Source organism: Macrobrachium rosenbergii, chromosome 23 (assembly GCF_040412425.1).
Source record: "Macrobrachium rosenbergii isolate ZJJX-2024 chromosome 23, ASM4041242v1, whole genome shotgun sequence".
Taxonomy (NCBI): domain Eukaryota; kingdom Metazoa; phylum Arthropoda; class Malacostraca; order Decapoda; family Palaemonidae; genus Macrobrachium; species Macrobrachium rosenbergii.
The window spans coordinates 39,696,969-39,721,968 of NC_089763.1; the positions used below are offsets into that span (position 1 = coordinate 39,696,969).

The following is a 25,000-nucleotide window of genomic DNA, read 5'->3' on the forward strand; positions in this document are numbered from 1 at the left end:
TAGCACTCAATCTTTCTGTAGCAAAAAATATGTATAGTAAATATTTTCTGAATCAGATGATCAATAGAGTTTTAAAACGCAGACGACATCCATACTGCTGCTATCACTAACCCCGATGTTGATTTGAATTGAATGTCGAATTTAGGCCAAAGGCCAAGCACTGGGACCTATGAGGTCATTCAGCTCTGAAACGGAAATTGACAGTAAAAGGTTTGAAAGGTGTAACAGGAGGAAAACCTCGCAGTTGCACTGTAAATTAATTGTTAGGAGAGGGTGGAAAGTAAGATGGAAGAAAGAGAATATGAAAGGAGGTACAGCAAAAGGAACGAAAGGGGTTGCAGCTAGGGACCGAAGGGACGCTGCAAAGAACCTTAAGTAATGCCTACAGTGCACCTCATGAGATGCACTGACGGCGGTACCCCCCAACGGGATAACTCCACTGTTGTTGCTAATACTACTGCAACGGAAATGGATTTCTACACTCCTCAGTAACAGAAGAAAAATTAAGCGTTATACATAAACATGATCTTGACAGATTTAGAAAGGCCCATTAAGTTTAAAACAGACGAATTAAAAATAAGATAACTATCACAATTAAACTTATTTTTTCTTAAATAACCGAAAATATGTACATATACATATACAAACACATACAAACATACACACATATATAATATATATGTATGTATATATATATATATATATATATATATATATATATATATATATATATATATATATATATATATATATATATAATCATAGGCATTATGTGTAACTAAGAAATCTTGTTTACTTAAAAGAAACAAATTACCACCAAACATACAGTTAAATATCAAAAAAAAAAAAAAAGCTTGGATCATGAAAAACGACGCAGACGCCAAAAGTAAGTTACAATAAAGACAGACGAAAACGTCAATTTAGAGAAACGCAAATTGTTCTCAAAAGGCGGAAAACTTCGCCCATATATACATATATTTCAAAGGCGCTCTGGAAAACTTCGCCATATTGCGTTTATCTTCTTCGGAGAGGCAATATTTACCAATCCCTTTGAAGCCCCGGTGTAGGGGAGACTACCAGAACAGTAATAAGAATAAATTCTTTTCTTCACTTCTGAGTTTTCACAACTCCAGGCAAGTGTGCCTTGAAGAGTAGGTCTATCAATTCTTTCTTTGTCAAGCGCAATTTATCCTTTATTTTTCGAAAGGGTATCATTCAGGAAGCAACAAGCTCGTTAGTACGTTCAGTACTGTGTGATAAATTGTAAACGATGAGTAACCTGATTTGACATTATGCTAAATGCATTGCCTTTCTCTCAGTTTCCTTTCAAGGGCGTCACTTGTCACCTAAGAACTTTATTCCATTAAGGGTTTATTTTCATACAGCACCCAAACTTAACAAGGGCAACTATGGCTATCTCAGGCTCATAACCATAAACTGTTTAACTCTTGCTCTCTTCTGTGCTTCCTGAATAACATAGGGTGTCTCAAGTGGAAAGTTCATAATCACTTATAATACGACTTCATACTCCTTTTCTTTCTCTGTTCTTCCAATCCCAACCCTAGATTTTTTTCTATTTATTTGATGTTTCTAGGTCCCTGAAGACTATTCCATTAGATATCAGGGAAAATTAAATGATGAAACCCCATAAAAATGAGGACCAACCAAGCACTTGATGGGTCTTTTTCTATTTTCATGCAATCTGGCGTTGCAACGACTCTGGTCATCGAGAATCAGAAGGCGAAAACGACAACCATACGCTGAGTGACGACAAATGTAACAAATCCTGAAATGTAAACAAAGCGAGGAAAAATATTTATGCAAACGACTTGAGACATATACTCTTTAGGTAGTCATATTTATTACCGAATAATTATTTGGTTGCGAAGGTGGCATATGCAGCCTAAGAACTGCAACCAAGGTTTCAGGGGTTAATATCCTAGTTATAATTGCATTAACTTCCCCCCCACCTCCCCCACACGTAATCGCGAACTTAAATGTGCTCAAGCAATTGATGTTAAGGAGTTAAACCATTAACTGGACACAAAATACAACGAGTGGGTTTGCCCCAAATCTTTCCTCTTCTGCATTACACTTTCCTTCTCGTCCTCCCTCATACTTTCTGAGGCCAGGCACCCGACTTTTTTTTTACCATCCCGCCCTCACTGAACACAAACACGCTAATGCACGTAACAACTGTCTCAGTTTCAAATTCAGAAAAACTACGATGATTCCTCCCTAAACTCTCCTTCCGTCTTCCTTTTGTCGAGACAGGAATAAAAAAACAACCACAACAACACCACCAACAACTGCAGAGCGTCCCAGACCAGAGACAGACACTGGGAAACGGTAAGTGGAATTGTAACGTTGATTTCCCAAGGGCTGCAAAGGCGCCACCCCCCGCCCCACCCAAAAAAAAACTAGGAAAAAGATCTGATGAAAACGACGAGACGATAAGGCAACAAGCAATCACCATCCTGAGCCTTACATTCTCATCGTACACTTAGTTTGTGTGGTATAGAGCACCGCTCACTTTGCTAGGTCCGTGGTATTGCATCATCCGGCCTACGCCCCACCGGTCAACAAAGGTTTAAACGGTTACCAGCAACTGCTGGGGTCAAGAAAAGTGGATGGGGCCAGCAGCCGCACCCCTGGAATACTTGCTGAGCAGCTGGAGGGCTCTATTGTTTTGGAGCCACCATACTTAATAAATTGGAAAAATGTGCATGGTACACACACACACACACACACACACACACACACACACACACACACACACACACATATATATATATATATATATATATATATATATATATATATATATATATATATATATATATATATATATATATATGTGTGTTAAAAAGTCCTCCTGGGCCTCTGTAGGCTCATATATGTATGTATATATATTTACACATATATGCATTATGTATATATATATATATATATATATATATATATATATATATATATACATACAATTTGTATGACGTAGCTAGCAGGAATATTATTAAGACCTTTAGATACTATATCTATTCATGATCATTACAGGCAAAGAATATTGAGGAAAAAATACAGCCACAGCTTACGTGCTAAGAGCCTCTACTCCCCTGGCTACCTTTCCAGCACCTACCTCCATGTATCAGAGAACGTGTGTTCGTGAAAGAAAAATCCTACATTGTACAGGTATATTAATCTCAATTCGTCTTTTCCTCTTCTCTATAAGCTAACCACAGGTGCCACTAATTTTGAGACGCTTAACCATCTTCTTCCCTTTTCCAGTTCTTTTGATGGTATGTTGGAAATCTCCTCATTTCTGAGCCCGAGTTTTCCTCCCAAAAGAATTAGAGGAATATTTCTAGTGATAGAAATTCTTCATAATGAAGGTTCCACAATAAGTGTATTTCTCATTCTTAGCTGTTGTGTTAATCAGCTTCTAGTTTTCTGTTGTCTGTTGTATTTTCTCGTTTCCGGTACAGTTCCTCCTCGTTAATGCATTCCGTCACTTCTGCCGTATTTCCTCATTTCTGACGCCGTCTAGACTTCCTGTTATCTCCGTCTTCCATCCTTTCCATCCTTAATGCGTTATTACCTCTTGTCATCTGTATTCCAGCGATCCTCTGCGATGCAGTCGCTCCTCAAAATTCATTATTATATATGAAAGACATGTGGGATGTTGCTAATGACACTTGAGACACCTGCTATCAATGTACTTTACCTGACGATAATTTCTTCCAAAATTACCTCCTCTACCTTGACAGAACTAATTTCAGGGCATCCTCATGCTTAACAAGATGCCACCACGAAATAAAAATAATTAAAGCATACAGATAGTTTAAGTTAGTTGCAGAAACTCTGTCAAGTCAGATACCCATTTTGCTTTGCAATTGCAAAGCTTAGATATCCTAATGACTTCTGCTTAGTTCTCCATCATTTTAGTTCGTTCCAACATGCCAGCAACGAGAAGAGGTGTATATATTTTGCCTCTTGCTCACAAACATATGAGGAAGTCGCGAACTCGAGCGTCAGTCACGAAAGGATACGCCATTCGATGAAGGAAACCTATACCCAGATCATTTAAGCTTTCCTGTGTTCTAATTTCAGTTTCCATTTAAGAACAAACTTCAGTCGTTTCCTAATAATAATAATAATAATAATAATAATAATTTTCTTAAGCTTATATATGAATATGTTGTTTACTTCTCCTATACTCGTCAGTTAGTGGTAGTAGTAGTAGTAGTAGTAATCATAATAGTAATAGTAATAATAATAATAATAATAATAATAATAATAATACTTTTCTTAAACTTATATAACAATAAGAATAACCTCTTCTATACTCGTCAGTAGTAGTAGTTGTAGTAGTAATAGTAGTAGTAATAATAATAATAATCCAAACAAAAGCTTTTTCAATAATAATAATAATAATAATAATAATAATAATATTATTATTATTAATAATATTATTATTATTATTATTATTATTATTATTATTATTATTATTATTATTATTATTATTATTATTATTATTATTTTATGAAGCTTAACTAAGAATATGTAACAAGAGTAACCTCTTCTACACCCATCAACAAATACATTAGCCAACAGTTTCATGTATTCTTCGCATATAAATACACAAGCGGCAAGAATGAAACATATGTGACGAAGATGATAGAAAAATAAAAAAAAATCCTGTAAGGAGCATCAGCCACGTGACAAATTGGGTCAATTTCCCCCTCACTCTTGCGCACGCGCAGATCCTCGTTCACATTTTTTTCCCAAGGCTTCCCTCACCAACCCACGTAAGCTACTTACGGATCGTATCGCATGAATTCCTAAGAGCGAGGAGGGCTGTTTTAACACGTCCTTGTTCTCCGTAAATATTGGTTTTCTATAGGGCAGGTAGACTATACAGGTGCCAAGATCCAGGTCGTTTTTATTCGGTTATGTGTTTCGTAAGGTGTTTTCTGGACCAATAATATCGCTTCGGATCATTCCTTTGAAAGAGGGAGAATTTTCTTCTACGCCATAAAGTGGAGATGAAAAGGGAAATAAGGAAAATAGCATTTACTGCTACATTTAGAGAGAGATGGGCATAGTTTATAATACTCTTTTCAATGGAGAGAGAGAGAGAGAGAGAGAGAGAGAGATTAGAGAGAGAGAGAGAGAGAGAGAGAGAGAGACTTTAAAACTATTATACATATATTACTACAGAGAGAGAGAGAGAGAGAGAGAGAGAGAGAGAGAGAGAGAAACAAAGAGATTCTACGAATACTTTAAAAACTATTATACCCTATTCATAGAACAAGGCAGTCAGAAAATTAACCGATTGAGATAATTCTCCATAAGCCAAGTAAATGAAAAAATCTATATATATAAAAATGGATGTATGTATGTGTGTGTACGTAAGTATTTTTGTATTTTCCAGCATAACTCTGAAACCCATTGATCAATTTCAACCAAACTTGGTATACATATGACTTACTATCTTGAAAAGAATACTGTGCGGGTAAGACATCACTATCACCAAAGGGCAGCAAAGGGGGTGGGGGTGGGGGTGAAGGGCTTCCCTGAAACGGAACTGGTTTTGCCCGTGGACTTAGTAATTAAACAAACTCTACGAATTTATCATACCTCTTTCGGTATACATATGACTTACTATCGGGAAAAGAATATCTGGGGTGGGGGGGGAAGCATCACTGGCCCCAAAGGGGGTGGGGGTGGAAAGGAGGTGACATGTAAAAAATAGCCGAAAACGACAGATATTAGTGTCTAATGATCTAATCCATAGTTTACTAGGTCACTGAGATGAGTGGTGAGACTCCCGATGCCCTTTAAGTCCAAGTTCAGCCTCGATTGGAAGGAGGGGTGAGAAGGAGTGAAAAATAAAATTAAAAAATGGCAGATATTAGTGTCTAATCCATAGTTTTCGAGGTCGCTGAGATGAATAGTAAGACTCCCAATGCCCTTAAATCCAAGTTCAGACCCGATAGAAAGGGGGGATGAGAAGGGGTGAAATATAAAATGTCAAAAATGCTGGGCAATGTAACTGAAGCAACTATCTTAACACGAGAGAGAGAGAGAGAGAGAGAGAGAGAGAGAGAGAGAGAGAGAGAGAGAGAGAGAGAGAGTTAATCGGTTGTCGTTCAGAGTTTTCCCGTGCAGCACCGGGTTGGTCAGCTAGTAAATAAATAAAAATAAAAGCATACAGTACTCGCAGCGTTTATTTATTAAGGCAATTCCAGGCTCGGGTAATGCAGACAAACAGTGACAGGGAGCTTCAAGCTCAAAGCGTTTATCTTGGCGTTTCATCTTCATTCTGGGAAGACACACCTTCATCCTATTCTTTCCTGGCACAGTTGGCTGCTCTGGTCTCACTGTGACCTACAGTAGGTCATAGCATACCACTAAGGTGTGTTGCAGTATTCTGACAACTGAATTCTGGGGATGGGGTTGCTAGGCCCATGCTCAACAGACGGTTACCAGGTCTTTTCTTCCATGATAAATATTCATATGAGTATAGATGCAACTTTATTCACTAAGCAAAATATGTAACTGTAAATTTCTTGCTATCTAAACACAAAAATGTACTTTTATGTACCATTTCCTAACTCTACAGTCATAGCTACGTTGGCATAATATTATAGCCACACGTTGTAATTATATACCTGTACTTGAACATTACTCTAACACATGCCCATGTAACTGCGAATTTTATACTACCATCACAACTTTATAGTCACTGCTACGTTAGCATAAGATTATAGCCCTGCTGTTATAATTACGTAGCTGTACTTGAACAACATTGTAACAGTGTGTCATGATTACATGACGTTTATTAAGTAAAACATACCACTGTAATATCCATACATGTATACACGTAGTTAACTACATGTGTGTAATTTTAGAAAATGTATAGTGATAATCTGCCCTGCACAAACAATAAAGATACATGACTTAAACATATTGCTGAATAACGTCACTGTTATAATGGCGCGTGTTTAAAATAGGTTTGCCACATTGAGGCGTATCTATAATTAATAAAATCTGTAAGATTCTTTATCCCCACTAATACTATTGATAGGCGTCTGTCGCTTTACCGGTAATTCTGAGGTAGGAAATATCTTTCTACTAATAAGCCTCGGCTATTTGATGTGTATTTTTTCAATGACGCATCTGATATCTCTAATGGATAAAGCAAAGCTTGATCCATATGTGTGTGTATATATAATATATGCATATAGTATATATATAAATATATATAGTATATATATTAATATATATATATATATATATATATATATATATATATATATATATATATATATATATATATATATATAAATTAGGTATTTGAGTAGCCATGCCGTCAAAAATGACGAAATGTATGAGGAGGTCAAGATGGGAAGTCACGAACCTAGAGACATTACGTAACATCCCGAGGTTCAAACCAAGAGATATCTCCATTTTGCATACTTATAGAGGAACCAGTGGCGAGAGAGGCTGGCCCCGGGCTGGAAGACGACAAACCTTAGAGATTATTACTTGCAGACTGTCGCTGGCACACACAGAAAACATACATGGATACCTATTTTATTTACGAGACAAATACATATATAAGTATATGCTTTAGATCACGTAGAAACCAGATATATACCTCAGCATCAAATGAAAGAAACGATGGAATTCACCTAAATTCCTACGACTTGAGAGAGAGAGAGAGAGAGAGAGAGAGAGAGAGAGAGAGAGAGAGAGAGAGAGAGAGAGAGAGAGCAAAAAACACTACGTCAGGACATAAGACCGAAACAAGCATTTCCCTTTAAATCAAACAATTTACGTCAACCGTTCAAGTCACCGTTAAATTGAGAGCCCTTCAACAAAGACGAAAATGTTTCCAGAAACTGTTTCATTCTACGAGAGAGAGAGAGAGAGAGAGAGAGAGAGAGAGAGAGAGAGAGAGAGAGAGAGAGAGAGAGAAAGAGAGAGAGAGAGAGCAAAAGTTACATGAAAGGACCTCTTCCTACCTGTGAGTTCTATTAGGGAAATCGAATTGTAAGATCAAAGACTTGGTCTACTTCGAAGCTTATTCTCCTCCCTCCCCCCAACCCCCTTAAATGTTTTCCATGAACCCTCCTCCCCTAATACATATCCATTCCCCTCCCTTCCCCAATATCCCCTCTCCCCAACCAACCCCTCACAATCCTCCTCCTCAAACAAATGACGTACAATTCAAACTCCATCCGGCCGAACGGAAACATCGAATTTCGTCAATCTCCGTTTCCTCAAGCCCTTCCTAAATTCAAGATGCTTAGGGAAGTCTGCATTCAATAACAATAAAAAAAAAAAAGATTCTTCAGCTCTTCCTAATTTTAGGTACGTTTATGGAAGTGTGGAAAGGAGATTATAGAAAAAAAAAAAGATACGCGCCTACTTCCCTCTACTCTTTTTTTAATGCAAAGATTCGACAGCAATGAAAAAAAAATACAGATTCTCTAGCTCTTCCTAATTTTAGGTACGTTTAGGGAAATGCAGGAGAGGAGATTTTGGAAAACGAGATATGTTCCTAAAGTCTCGTATTCTTTTTTAATAGAAAGATCCTGGCCAACTCTTTGAGTTGCAAAATTTTGACTAAGTGGTCTGCTTCGAATAATAATAATAATAATAATGGGGACGGGGTAGGTAGGGGATCGGGGATCGGGAGGGTAGGGATTAGACATTTTACGTGATACATCCACAACCCTCCTTATAGCGAGAAATGAATTTCTGTCACCAGAAATAAATTCCTGCTTCATTGGCAACTCAGCGAGTGGTAGATGAGAACGGAAACCATCAAGGTAGACTCACATCCAATAATAATAATAAATAATGGCAAATCCCATTGGAAAAGTTATCTAATGTCCTTAGTAAGCTTAGGGTTAACGAAAAAAAATGTCAGTGAACCTTGCAATTCCAAGACTAATGATTTTTCCCACCGCCGGCAAACCCAAACTACTTCCAGGTCAAACTGGTTCTCATACTTTTATATACAAAGAATGCAAATTCCAGCAGGTTAGAAGGCTGTTATTGGTGAGTAATGAATTTTTATGGGTTTCGTAATTTTTTGTAAACCTGTGCACGTACTTTTTCAGAAAGAATGTTTAATTATAACATCTATCACACTATCTACCATTGCAACAGTCCATAATACTACCATATCTAAACTATAGTAATATCCTTGACTACGCCAGCTGATACTATTGTAATTTCCTCTGCTGCACCAACTAAAACTACAGCAATATCATTTACCACACCAACCAAAACTACGCCAATTTCCTCTATTACACCAACTCAATCTACAGCAATGCCCTCCTTTATATACAAAAGCACCTCACATACGGTTATTATAAGAGAAATTTCCTCTACGACACCAACTAAAACTACATAAATTTCTCGTAGCACCCTCCCTTACTAAAACAAATAAAACTACAACAATTATTTTATTATTACAAGTTTTCCCAGACTACTAACCTGATTATCAGCTCTCACAGGGCTGGCCAGAAGGGTTTGTTTTCATTTATATTCTTTTTATATATTTCATCAATTACATTACTATTTTTAAAAAAACTTTATAATTGGATTAATTTCAAACGTCGAAATTCTGGCAAAATATCACTGATCGATTTCTTTCCAAAACTTGACGTTCGCTGCTGATTTAACTTCGGACACTCACACCAGAAACGTTTAAGCCATTCCCTACATCAGCTACCACACAGCAACGTCCTTTTTCCACACCGACAGAAACTGCAGCACAGACGGCCTCCTCCGGTGCTAAAAGTTCAGCAAAGTGGAAACAATAATTGCGAGAGCATTCATGCATTAAATTTCCGTTCCAAACAGAAGGCCATGCCTAAAATTTCATCACCGAAATTGGGAAGCGTCGCAATTCATGTTATCGCGTAAGCAGGTACGTCTCATTTCGGTTATGGAACCTGCGCATGACATTCAATTACATTTTTTTTTTTTAATATCTTGTTTCGGTAACAGGTAAATGAATTACCCGAAATGAGCTGTTACGCGTACGCTTACCTTACAGACTCATTTATGGGATGACAACGTTATGTATGAGAACCTCACAGCAACAGACACTGTATGTACGTTCGAAGGGGTTCATTTACATCCGCATACGTACATGCACACATGTGCGCAAGGACACATAGATCATTATATACTGAAACTAAGCAATTACATAGGGATGCTTATGTACACATGCATATATGTATACATACATACATATATATATATATATATATATATATATATATATATATATATATATATATATATATATATATATATATATATATATATATATATATATATATATATACTGTAATATGTTATTTATATACAAGTTTATAGTAAGAGCTGGTGTAAAGGCTCAAACAGCTTGTTGATGAGTCGTATATATATATATCGTATATGTATGTATATATATATATATATATATATATATATATATATATATATATATATATATACACACACACACACAAGTGCAACCACACACACACATATATATATATATACTCTATAAATATATATATACATACATAATACATACATACACACATTATATATATATATATATATATATATATATATATATATATATATATATATATATACTGTGTATATATATATATATATATATATATCTATATATATATATATATATATATATATATATATATATATATATATATATATATATATATATATATATATACATACACACACACACACACAACTTTCATCAGCAAGCTATTTGAGCATTTATACTAGCTCTCACTATAAACTTGTCTACAAATACAATAAGGATGTTTTTTGTACTTGAGATACTACCTTCTAAGGTAGCATTAGTGGTGTTTTATATTAAACATCTCTGTACTCTTTGACAGAAGTTACATTCAGAGGAATTTGCTGACATTATTTTTTTAGTTACATAATTACATTTATGGTACGAGATAGAGTACATTCAGTTCCTCTGATAATAATAATAATAATAATAATAATAATAATAATAATAATAATAATAATAATAATAATAATAATAATAATAGAAACCAAACAAATCTCAAAATCTATTTTTCATGTTATAATATTTCAGAAGAAGAAGAAGAAGAAGAAGAAGAAGAAGAAGAAGAAGAAGAAGAAGAAGAAGAAGAAGGTGAGGAAGAAGAAGACGCAGTCTCATTAATAATATTACAAAAAATATGAGCACACATTTACATGCAAAATCCATTACGTCCATTAACTTACGGTTGAAGCCTTCACAAAATAAAATGTTCATATGTGAAGAGCGAAAAGAATTCTAAAAAAAAAAAAATGCTGAATTAAATACCGTGAGGTAAAATACCAATGAAAATGACAAGAAAAAAGAATTATTCCCATATCAGTACACAAAATAATCAACATAAACACAGAATTCAGAATTAGGTCAGAAAACCTATCTGTCAATAGAAGGAAACCATAGACGCGATTTATAAAAAAAAATAATAATAATAATAAAAAAGCATCGTTATATAAACAGACTCAAGTAAGCGGAAAAAATCTTCAGGTTATCCGGAAGGCGACGCATCGCATGTAGTCGCTGTTATAAAAAAAAAAATATATATGGAGAAATCGTTTTTAACGGGTATTTACCACAAGTAAGCCATTCTTAGATGTGCTTAATAAGGGTTTACCTGCTTATAAACCATCTCCGTGTATGGGAAATCCTCTATATATATCCTATTAGCTCAACCGTAATCAGGTTATATGCTACAACGAATTATCAATGTAATTTTTTTCTCTCTCTCCCTCTCTCACTCTATATATAATTATATATATATATATATATATATATATATATATATATATATATATATATATATATATATATATATATATATATATATATATATATATATATATATATATATATATATATATCCAACCTATTTGCTTAACTGTAATCACTGTAATCAGGTAATATACTACATCAGATTATCAGTGTATCGCCCCCCTTCTCTCTCTCTCTCTCTCTCTCTCTCTCTCTCTCTCTCTCTCTCTCTCTCTCTCTCTCTCTCTCTCTCTCTCTCTGTCCTGGAATGTCCAATAAATACGTCCCTGACAGTGCAGCAGTTCGGAAAAATGAATCAAAACTGCCCACGCAAGAATAGACATTAAAATAAAAACTCTTTTTCAACCTACAGAGTCATGATGCATACACCATACAAACGGTCAAAATAAAAATGTAAAAATATTCACATTTTCCGCAGGTACGAACCGACTTTTAATGGTATTTCAATTGACTGTGTAACGGACAGATGGACAGGTAGTGCAGGCCTCCGTCCAATCGTAAAGTGAGAGAGAGAGAGAGAGAGAGAGAGAGAGAGAGAGAGAGAGAGAGAGAGAGAGAGAGAGAGAGAGAGAGAGAGAGCCAAAACTAAAGGATAATTCCATTTTTGTTGCGAATTGTTTACAGCGATTGCATCTGTGAGTTACACACGGCAAGCCATGCGATGGTGGAAGGGGAAAAAATACTTGTATCGTAAATAATGAAAAACTACGAATACAAAGTCGTACTTTTAAGAACAGAGGAAAATGGGAAGGGTAAATCAAATGCCCTTCACTAGCCCGGGCTCGAGGAAAGTAACAAACAGGAAATGGAAGGTAGCGGCACCTGTGTCTTAAAAAATCAAAGTGTTATACGTCAGGGAAAACAGAAATAGGAAGAGAATAACAAAGCTTAATAGAACAAAATAGTCGCTAAAGCCTGTGAAGAAGATAATCGATTTTCAATGTAAATGTGAGAGGAGATGGCCAGACAGGTGATACGAGGCTGCCTGAGAGGAGGAGATACTCTCCCCTTGAGGTTAACAGAACTGTGGCTGGTTTACGTCAACTGGAGTCGCTGAATAGGCTTTCGTCGCGGGTTCGTGTCCCCACGATTCCAATTCATTTATCACTTATATAAATTCCCCTTCGGCGACAATTCTCCAACGGAGATATACCGAGGTAGCGTGGATTTCGATATTAAGCGACATTTGTAGCTTCATGATTGTATAAAAATCACGGTGTGATAAAAAAAAAAATTTCATATATATATATATATATATACATACTTTATTCTTCACTTTTACCTTTACTGTACCAGTTGCTTCCTAAAGCTGTCTATCACAGTGCGCATACATTTTCTGTAAAATATTCCCTCAGGAACTCAATTAGAATTTCATCATGGTAGAATACGAATTATCACAACATAATTGTGATGCCAAAACAACAAAGTTCTTCATTATACTGTTCGAATATAACTAAATAGTTTCCCTTCCGACAATACTTATGAATATTCTAATCCGAAATGATCAGCATATATTATCATACAGGTATTTGGCTCAATTAAACTTTTTACATGAATTATCCTATATTTTGCCGTAATTTTAATTCTGAGCTGTAACTGGTGTATGTATTTATGTATGCATACACTATATGCATGCATAATACTACATATATAAATATAATAAAAACATATGTATATTTATTTTATACATATATATAGAATATATAATATAAATATTTATATATGTATATATATATATATATATATATATATATATATATATATATATATATATATATATATATATATATATAATAAGAATGGGAAGATGCGTGAAGCCTGACAAAGGCCAACAGGTGTAAACTGAATAAGCAAATGAGTAGCGAAAGGAATTCCCAGACGACAAAGGCAATACTTGGAATTGTAAAGTATAATTCCAGAATCTAGTGGAATAGCTTGTTTAGTAAAAGGAAAAGGCTGGGAGTAAACGTGAGCAAAAATGTGTTGAGAGTGGATGAAAGCCAAGACGCCGGAGAAATATATACTAGGAGGAAAGAGGAGGAGAGGATAGCACAGTTTATTTACAGGTGGTAGAAAACCCTTGCAGAAAATTTGAAAGAAACTCATCTGTGAAAGCCAGCAATGTACGAATCGACTGTTGAGCCAACTCGCCTTGACGGAATTAAAGTGTGCCTTTTGAATGTGAACGAGAAAGAGAGAATATGTAAACTGCTGAAGTGAACTGTCGAGATGGATTGTTTGTTTATTATATATATTGTACAAGAGGAATATGAAGTGTGAGAGATAAGAGTGCATAATTCTGAAATGAAGCAGACGACCTAGAGAGTGCTGGACGGACGGCGTGAAAGAGTGAAGCAGAGGAAGGAACTAGCCTTTAATAGAGTGAAAGTGTGAGAGCGCCAGCAAGATACAGGTGAGTGGTGCAGTGTGTCTAGGGGTATTTTATGTATTACTGATGACTCTTCGTTTCACTTCATCACTTCGCTATCCCCTGAAAGACTTACATAGGAAATGGGAAGTGATGATATCAAATTTCTGTGCTATGGACGGAGTCTAATTTAATTAAATACGTCTTTACACCCACTAAAGTATTAAAAAAATAAATTCAACATCTGTAGCCAGTGACTTCAATATAACACAGCTTTAAGCACCGGTTCAAGTTTTAACAAAATTCTACCAGATTTTCTAAGCAATAAAACTACAACATTTATAAGCAATGTCCAAAGACTTCACACAAATGTAATTAAATTTCTAAGGCTCCGCATCTAAGCACAGGTTTAGTAAAAAATAAAACATTAACTTCAAAGGAAATTAACAGAATTAGTAAGTACTGCCACATTGGTACTGGACTCAATACACATCCTATAGAAATTTCAGAGGACTTTTGTCGACTTCCGACTAAGCAACTGGTAAAGTAACCCCTCTTCCACTGAAAACTAGCGGGATTCCTAGATGTACCCCTAAGCCTTTGCTGGATTTATTAAGATCGTAAAGAGCCTGTTTTTAAAAATATAAGAATTTCTAAGCACCAGGCTTCTAGACACCGACTCAGACAATACTGTCCAGACATACAGCAAGTAATAGATAAATATGCATATAAATAACGCCGACTCAGACAATACTGTCCAGACATACAGCAAGTAACAGATAAAATACATATAAATAACGCCGACTCAGACAACACTGTCCAGACATACAGCAAGCAATAGCTAAATATACATATAAATAACGCCGACTCAGACGATACTGTCCAGACATACAGCAAGGAACAGATAAATATAGACATAAATAACGCCGACTCAGACAATACTGTCCAGACATAAAGCAATTAACAGCTAAATATACGTATAAATAACACTCATAATAATCCTGAAAATGACATCCCTCAAACGTAACCACGAGTTAAAACGTAATCTAACACAACAACAAAAAATAAAAAAAAAAAAAAATAAAAATAATACTCAGTAAAATTACCTCTCCCTCAAACATACCCACGAGTTAAGACATAAATCTAACTTAAAAAATATTAATCCTTATAATAACCTTATCCCTTAAATATCGCCACGAGTTAAAACATAAAGCATAACCTACAAAATAAATAAAAATAATATTAATCCTTAAAATTACCTTATCCCTTAATCATCGCCACGAGTTAAGACATAAAGCATAACAAAAAAATAAATAAAAATAATATTACCCCTTAAAAATTACCTTATCCCTTAACCATCTCCACGAGTTAAGACATAAAGCATAACAAAAAAATAAATAAAAATAATATTAATCCTTAAAAATTACCTTATTCCTTAACCATCGCCACGAGTTAAAACATAAAGCATATCCAAAAAATAAATAAAAATAATAATAATCCTTAAAAATGACCTTATTCCTTAACCATCGCCAGAGTTAAAAGATAAATCTAAGAGATGAACAAAAATAACTACAAAAACACTCCGGCTCATTTAAAATGCCATTTAATTTAGGCGCTATAGCCTCGGAGGCCGGGCCAAGATTGACCGGCTACCTGGATACGGCCAGCAAACACCTCGATACGGCATAATTCATCTAACGGGGAAACGACTACATTCGTTAGGATCCAAAAAACGAGAAGACCCGACACTAATTATTTCCGATAAACGAGAGGAAATTGGGTCCGTGCCTCTTCGGATACAATCCGGATGATGTAGAATATGTACGTAGCAATAGCGGCAAATAGCATAAGCATACTGTCTACAGTCACACACACACACACACACACACACACACACAACACACACACACACATATATATATATATATATATATATATATATATATATATATATATATATATATATATATATATATAAAATGAACACATGGGAACGTGTTTCACAGAAATAAATTTCTAACCTTAGGTACGTAAGCACCTAGGTTCCAGCTCCTTTTAAGACCGTTGTGCTCGAATTGCTAATGCCCTGGACTCTCACTCGAAAGACCGGGGTTCGGTCCCGTGGTGAGTGAGTCAGAAAAAATTTATATATATAGTATATATATTTATATATAAAGTATGTATGTATGTATATATGCATATATATATATATATATATATATATATATATATATATATATATATATATATATATATATATATATATATATATATATATATATATATATATTATACACATGTACCTCCTTAGATACGGTTTCTAAAACTGCAAGTTGGTTTCAAAATTCAACTGCAAAATCGTCTCGACGTTCATATTCAGGAACCTTGATTATATGACCAGTAAGAGAGAGAGAGAGAGAGAGAGAGAGAGAGAGAGAGAGAGAGAGAGAGAGAGAGACAGAGAGAGAGAGAGAGAAATCTACACTTTAATCTTGGCAGAATGATAAACGAGGAACGTAATTGCACTCCACATGAAACTCACAAAGAACATCAAAAGTAATGTACTAACGACGTAATTGGTGTCCCGAAAAATCCCTTAATCGAGTTTTTATGATTCAAAAGATTCCCAATTTGAATATCTCGACAGCATAATGGCACCATGAAATATGACTACGCTTACGGTGCGAATATTTTTCCGCGAATCAACGTCTGAAAAATGCGTCTTTACGTTTCAAGCAAAGTGCCTTTAAAAAGATTTCATGCAAAAGTGGACGCTGTAAATATAAGCAGCTGACTCTAATTCTGAATGATATGCACGAGTTCTTTTGGGCAATGGCATTTTTCCAGTGTTGTCATTTCCTTGAACTGAAAAGAGGAGGAACTGAACAGGGTGAGTCTTATGTCCCAGTAATAATAATAATAATAATAATAATAATAATAATAATAATAATAATAATAATAATAATAATAATAATAATAATAATAATAATAATAATATGGGTGAATACCCTCTTTTAAGCAGGTCTTAGCAAATATCAGCTCTGAAGAAAAGAAAATAATAAGACGAATTTGAAAACACCTAATATAAAATCAATTTCACTGATTCTGCCATTCTTTTAATAATAATAATAATAATAATAATAATAATAATAATAATAATAATAATAATAATAATAATAATAAGGGAGGAGACCCTCTTTCAAGCAGCTCTTAGCAAATATCAGCCCTGAAGAAAATAATATGAAGAATTGAAAAGATCTTATATAAAATCAATTCCACTTATGCTGCCATTCATTTTAATAATAATAATAATAATAATAATAATAATAATAATAATAATAATAATAATAATAATAATAATAATAATAAGGAGAAGACCTTCTTTCAAGCAACTCTTAGCAAATATCAGCCTGAAGAAAAGAAAATAATAAGAATTGAAAAGACCTTATATAAAATCAATTCCACTGATGCTGCCATTCCTTTTAATAATAATAATAATAATAATAATAATAATAATAATAATAATAATAATAATAATAATAATAATAAAAAATACATGTATACACTTTAATTCAGTTCAGCGCTGCATAAAATTTATCATACAACTGAAGCAAGAAAGAATTTATCCATAATTCCAAAAGTTATTACAAAATCAGAGACGATGGGATGGGAGAACTAAATTTCCAATCTTTCACAAGCTACGAAGGGATTAACCTTGGAGGATGGATGACTAAAGTCCGGGAAAACAGAGGCAGAATAAAATTCCAAAACTTGTAGCAGACGATATAGTAACGATCCACGAATCGTACAATCGGAGGATTACTAATTTAATGATAATGAATACAGGTAAAGATTAACAATATTCTAGATTCTAGATACAAATTAAAACTGAAATTACACTTCATTTAAATAGAAGATTTATATTGAAATAATTCTTCGAAAATAACCATCCTGTACACTCTTTGCTAAAACATGAGCTACCAATATAAATAAACAGGTTTATATTTATCTCCCCTTCAGCTTTTAAATATTCTCACAACAAGAAGCTCATATTCTAATTCAGTCATTTAAATATAACATTTATACTATATATATATATATATATATATATATATATATATATATATATATATATATATATATATATATATACATATATATATATATATAATATATATATATATATATATATATATAGAGAGAGAGAGAGAGAGAGAGAGAGAGAGAGAGAGAGAGAGAGAGAGTGTGTGTAAACTGCTGTCATTCTGCGCCCTTCCCTATACTAAATACGAGTATCTCTCTCTCTCTCTCATGAAAAGTTAAGAGGATTACCATCCAGTCCTCCCATTTAAACCCAACCTATTACGTGAGGATCCGAGGAATATCCCGGATAGGACTCCCGGAGGCAACAGGAGCCTAAGGAGATCTCTCCGAAGTATACGCTGAATAAATAGAGAGAGAAGGAAGTTCATGGGATATTAATCAATTAAACTTAATGAAATGTCTCAGAGATTCATTATAAAATGTAATGAGAGGAAATATGAATAGATTTTTGTTTCATGGTGGCAAAAGTGTACGAACCAACAGTCGACTTGTTCAAATTACAACTCGTCCAGTAAAGAGTGAGAAAGATGAGATGCAGAGAGAGAGAGAGAGAGAGAGAGAGAGAGAGAGAGAGAGAGAGAGAGAGAGAGAGAGAGAGAGAGAGAGAGAGAGAAGCAAGTACGTGAACCAATGGTAAACTTTTCCATATTACAACTCGTCCAGTCAAGAGGCAGCACACGCTGAGAGAGAGAGAGAGAGAGAGAGAGAGAGAGAGAGAGAGAGAGAGAGAGCTAATACTGTATTGTGATCCACCCAAACACTTCCAGGAATCGCTTGGAATCGCCGCACGATTCCCGACGTAATCCAGCCTGGGTGGCTTTACCCTCGATAAGAATGTGGCCTCTTCGCTACGGGAATTTCTTGAATTTTGTCTGTTTTTTAATGTAATGGCTGTTGGGGGTGGGCGACCTTACTACTTTAGATAGCTAGAGACTTATGGAAGCAAGGAAATATATTACGAAGGGGAAAAAATATTAAGCTGAACCCGGAAGGAAGCGATATGACGTCTCTTAAATAAAGAAGAATGATACAGAAGCAAGAGGAGAATTCCAGAGCTCACTCTCCACCTTTCTTTTCCCTATTCTCCATGTAGGCCGACGAGACTGGCGAAATTGCGGTATCCAGTAACCCTGGACTCTAAGATGAGAAAGGATAAATGACCAGCTTCTTAACAGAAAGGAGGTTACATAACTCGAGAAATACGAAAGCAGGGAGGGAATTCCAAAGCTCGCAGTAAAGGGAAATTATTTCACCGAACTTACCATTCCCTAAAAATATTTCTTCTGTGAATTCCTAACGATTTCCTTCCCCAGCTTCTTTGATGCCAATCTAATACGTGAATTAATTTAATGACGTTCATCATAGAGGTTATTATCTTTGGCATACTAACGATTTTATCAGCAAATTATTTCAGAAATCATTTCAACCAATAATCATAACACCATCATGTTCCAAATGACGTTATCGAAGTGGTTGCTGTTGTTGTTTCTTGATGCTAAGACTCGGCACAACCAAAAGGAAAAGAAAATAAAAAAATTTGGCAAAATCACAAACAGGTCCGACCCTCACAATACGAAAAGTTAGCATAACCTTCTCCTAACACTCTAAATTTAGTTACATAAAGCAAGAAGCCTAATGACCTCATCTGGCCAAGAACTGGTCATGAAGAAAAAAAATGGGCGAGAACCAAAAAGCATTGGGACACTCAACCCCGATGCTGCAAATAGAAAGAAGCCTTACAAGGGTAAATGTCGTTCCAACTTTATCCCACTCGACAAGAAGTTCTAACAAAAGCAGGAAGGAAAACTTTATAACACACCTATGGCGGAAAACTTTGTGTGTTCTTACATAACACAGGCCTAAAATATATATATATATATATATATATATATATATATATATATATATATATATATATATATATATATGTATATATATATATATATATATATATACACATAGATATGAAAGGTGGGTTGGATGCTATTCAAAACTTATTCTAATCAGATTACCATAATCTTCTGCCTTCATTTACTAGCAAACAGCAATCTAGCAATCCTTCCACCCGTCGCTCTTCGTAAACACAGACCTCCAGCAATTCTTGCTTTCTCTTCCCCAGCGCCCCCCCCCCAACTCTTTCCTCTCTTTCTTTCTCCTCCAGAAAAAAAACGTTGGCCTCAAGCACAGATTTTTCCCTTCCGGCTGATCTCTTCCCTTCTCGTCTCCCCTTTCCTCAATCAGTGCGAAAGAAACAAAAGATAAACATCGCATCCTGAAGATTCCTAAGCCATCAGCAAGAGTATGGAGTCGTGAAGAATGAGAAACGGGACTGATGGTGGTGGTGGTGGAGCAGTTTGACATATTGGTGGTGGACGGAGGAGGAGGAGGAGGAGGAAGATGGAGGAGGAGGAGGAAAAAGGAGATAGAGGGTGAAGGGAGGAAGAGGAGGAGGAGGAGGAAGATAGAGATATAGGGGGAAGGGAGGAGGAAGAGAAGGAGCAAAAACAATATATATAATAGGGAAGCCGACTATAGGAGAGAGTAGTTGAACATACAAAGAATACAAAGGGGTTACAGGTAGGAAAGGGATATACAAGATAGATGAAAAGGATGACTGAGAAGAAATCAGGAGAAAGGGGCAGGAGGAAAAGGAATCTCAGGAGCAAGATGCGTAGCAGGAGCAAAGGATGGAGTAAGAAAAAGAGGAAGGAAGGGAGGGAGGGAGAGCAAGTGAATGACAACAACTGCTGCTTCCCCCTTGTCAATCGATGTACCAGTATTCTCACACTCGGTCCCCTGAGAGACTGAAATGAAGATGCAGACAGCATCTTCATCTATGGGATGCCTTGTGGCATCATTCCATGCCATATCGAAGCATCACTAAAAACAGCACTATTATCCCAAATTCCGAGCGGATAATTACCAATCGGTGTGAATGATTCCATATTTTCTGTAACTCTGATTAAATTATGAAATTAAAAAATTCGGTTCAGAATGCTAGCGAAAATCATAACTCGTAAAATTCATTGAGTCTAAAGCCTTCTGGGAGCCTGATCCTAGTGCTGCTTCTTTATAAGCGCTATCCCTCCGTGTCTCTTGGGCTGAGGAAGCATATGGTAGGCTGTTTGGTTCTTTCTTAACCTCTGCCAATGTCTCTTGCTCTCGTCTTCCAATTCTTTCCCCCATCACAATCACATAACCAAGCCATCTGTGATTTTACGAAGTTCAGGTCTCATGCGTCCACCTCAGACTCTCCATCAGCAGCACCCTTAGTACCTCCTGGTAACCACCTCAGCATCTTTATTTATTGCCGACCACGGCAGCCCCTTCCTTCTTTTTTCCTACAACCTACGCTTATGGTCCTCCTTACAATAATATTATAAGACTCCTTACAATAATTTTATAAGACTACTCTGGAATTGGGCCAATACAACCTCTTGCTCACGAGCAAGTCAGAGGGTATCGTGACCTTGTGGCGCAGTCCTCAGGCTTCTAGACTAACACTAACAAGTTCACCCATGTGCAAAAAGGTAGCAACACCAGCTGAGGAAAAGAAAAAGTAAGGGGGGGGAAAGGTGCCCAAGGGAACCTAACCTCATCCCTAAAGGACTTATTGAGAAACCAAAAGGGGGAATTGTTGAAAAACCAGAGGGCTGCACATATCTAGTGCCATTCCCTCCAACAGGAGGAAAATTGTAGGAGCATATATATATATATATATAATATATATATATATATATATATATATATATATATATATATATTATATATATATACGTATATATATATAAAATATAAGTATGTATATATAATGTATATGTATGTATATATATATGTATATATATTTTTTTCTCTCTCTCTCTCTGTGGTTGAAAAACGTGATCCAGCCTTTCTCAAAACAACTATTGGGCTGGCCTGTTGTTCAACAGCCCCAAAAAGTTAGAATTCCTGAGGTTCGAGGTCCACCTCGAAGGCGTCAACATGTTTTTCTTCTCTCATTTCCCTAGGGACTCTTTACGAGGAGTCTGCTTGGTTCCCTACGTAATATTAACGAGAATTCCAACGAGGCTATATATACCCTGTATATACTATCTTCCTCCAGTCCCTATCTGTTTACATACATACAGGCATTATACTGTGTATGTGTGTATATATAATTATATATGTATATTTTTATATATATACTGTATATATATGTATATATAGATATATATATAAATTTATATATATATATATATATATATATATATATATATATATATATATATATATATATATATATTATATATGCATATATTATATATACTGTATATATATACTTGAAGCCCATCACTCGCTAATTTCACTAAGACTTTCCAGCAAGAAAGCTCATTCACTTCCTCTCTTTCTCTCTCTCCTTCAAGCCCAATCAAGCCCGGAAAAGCTGGGAGGCTGAAATCTTGATCAAAAGCCGTTCATATTTTTTTCGTCAACCGGCTGAGAGAGAGAGGAAACTGAACCTTTTCTTCTCATTTTCTGTTTTCATATGGAATTTTTCCTGACAACAATTTTCGAGTTCCGAGATTTCCTACTTTCCAGTTACGGAAATTCCCCGTCCTTCCTCTCTCTCTCTCTCTCTCTCTCTCTCTCTCTCTCTCTCTCTCTCTCTCTCTCTCTAATCATTCAGTCATTTTCCTAGCTGCCGAAGGCTTAATTTGCTCTTAGAGAAATTCGGTATCTTCAAATATGTCCGAAAAGCTTTACATTATATTCTATGATTAAAAAAATAGCAATTTTGATAACCTAACTACATACATAAACAAATCTGAATCCTTCTAATATACGACGAATTTTTTCTGTAAAATACTTTACATGAATAGATCTAAAAGTCGACATAACATGGGAGTTTATTTATATGTATGTAGACGTAGGCGCATACAAATTATATACATAGAGAATCATGTTCGCACACTCAAAAATGAAAATTGCTTTGTGAAGATTATATATATATATATATATATACATATATATATATATATATATATATATATATATATATATAAATATATATATATATATACAGTATATATATAATATATATTATATATACAGTATATATGTATACTGTGTGTATATATATATATATATATATATATATATATATATATATATATATATATATATATATATATATATATATATGAGAGAGAGAGAGAGAGAGACTCTCGAGAGGTTAATTGTGTCAGAAAAAGAAAGTTTAAAATTTAGCAAGTCAGAAATGTAATGAGAGAGAGAGAGAGAGAGAGAGAGAGAGAGAGAGAGAGAGAGAGAGAGAGAGAGAGAGAGAGAGACTTGAAGGTTAAATGTGTTAGAAACAGAAAATTCAAAACTCAGCAAGTCAGAAATGTATGTGTATGAGAGAGAGAGAGAGAGAGAGAGAGAGAGAGAGAGAGAGAGAGAGAGAGAGAGAATTTCAAAGTAACATGAACAAAGGGTCCATTCTGGTAAAAAAATAAAAAATGACCGGCGTTCCCATTAAAGAATAAAAAAGAACCTCTCACGACAAAAAAAAAATCTCGTCCAGGAGTTGTTACCTAGAGTGGGTATCTTATATCTGTGAAAAGAAACTTTTTTTTTTTTGTAGAGAAAGACTTTAGTTAAAAAAAAAAAGGTTCCTCACAGCCGAAGATATATTTGGTGGGCCTACCATTTCCGAAAAAATAAATTTAAAGGAAGTGTTACATAATTTTCGGGAGTATGTTGTTTAATAAACCTTAAAAATTTATTTGAACAATTAATGAGGTTAAATGTTAACAAAATATTATTATTAATATTATTATTATTATTATTATTATTATTATTATTATTATTATTATTATTATTATTATTATTATTATGTGAGCTTCTTGGAACTCGCCGCTGCTGTCACCCCTACCCTCCCGATCCCCTACCTACCCCGTCTCCACCCGGGGTGGACAAACAGGTTTGCAGGAGGAAGGTGGATGTCTCCCCTACTCTCCCGTTCCCTACCTACCCCGCCTCCACCTGGGGCGGACATACCGGTTTGCAGGGGATGGGTGGCTGTCTCCCCTTCTGTCACCCGGGGAAAGATAAACAAGATCAGATCCACTCGGATTTTATTATTATTATTATTATTATTATTATTATTATTATTATTACAGGAGCAACGACAACATCAATAAATGTTTTTATTTATTATAATTTATTGAGCAAAGAATAACGTACACAAATAATTATATTTACTTAAAACTAATTTCCACTTATAATTTCCTTTCAAAATATTATCTTGAAACAGACCATTAGATAAAACGTATAAAATAAGACAAAGTATGTGAAAAAAAATACCTACGAACCAAAATTCCGTTTTTAACCCACGAAAAAGGAACCGACTGACACTAATGAATCTCTCTCTCTCTCTCTCTCTCTCTCTCTCTCTCTCTCTCTCTCTCTCTCTCTCTCACACACACACACACACAAATTGGTTCAGTTTATAATTCATCAAACTTATTATTTTTCCGTGTAGGCTACGATTATTTTATTTTTAAATTTAAATTTTGACCTGAAACACAAAAAGTCCTAGCTAACTGACGTATGACTGCTGTCATATACACAGACAAACATACAAGTAGACGTACACATATTCA

General features: G+C 35.0%; 1 protein-coding gene across 6 annotated transcripts in view; it reads right to left on the reverse strand.

Annotated features, from left to right (window-relative positions):
- LOC136851529 (ras-related protein rapA) overlaps positions 1–25,000 on the reverse strand; it is a 678,490-nt gene that overhangs the window by 508,786 nt on the left and 144,704 nt on the right. The gene's annotated exons all lie outside the window — the stretch shown is intronic.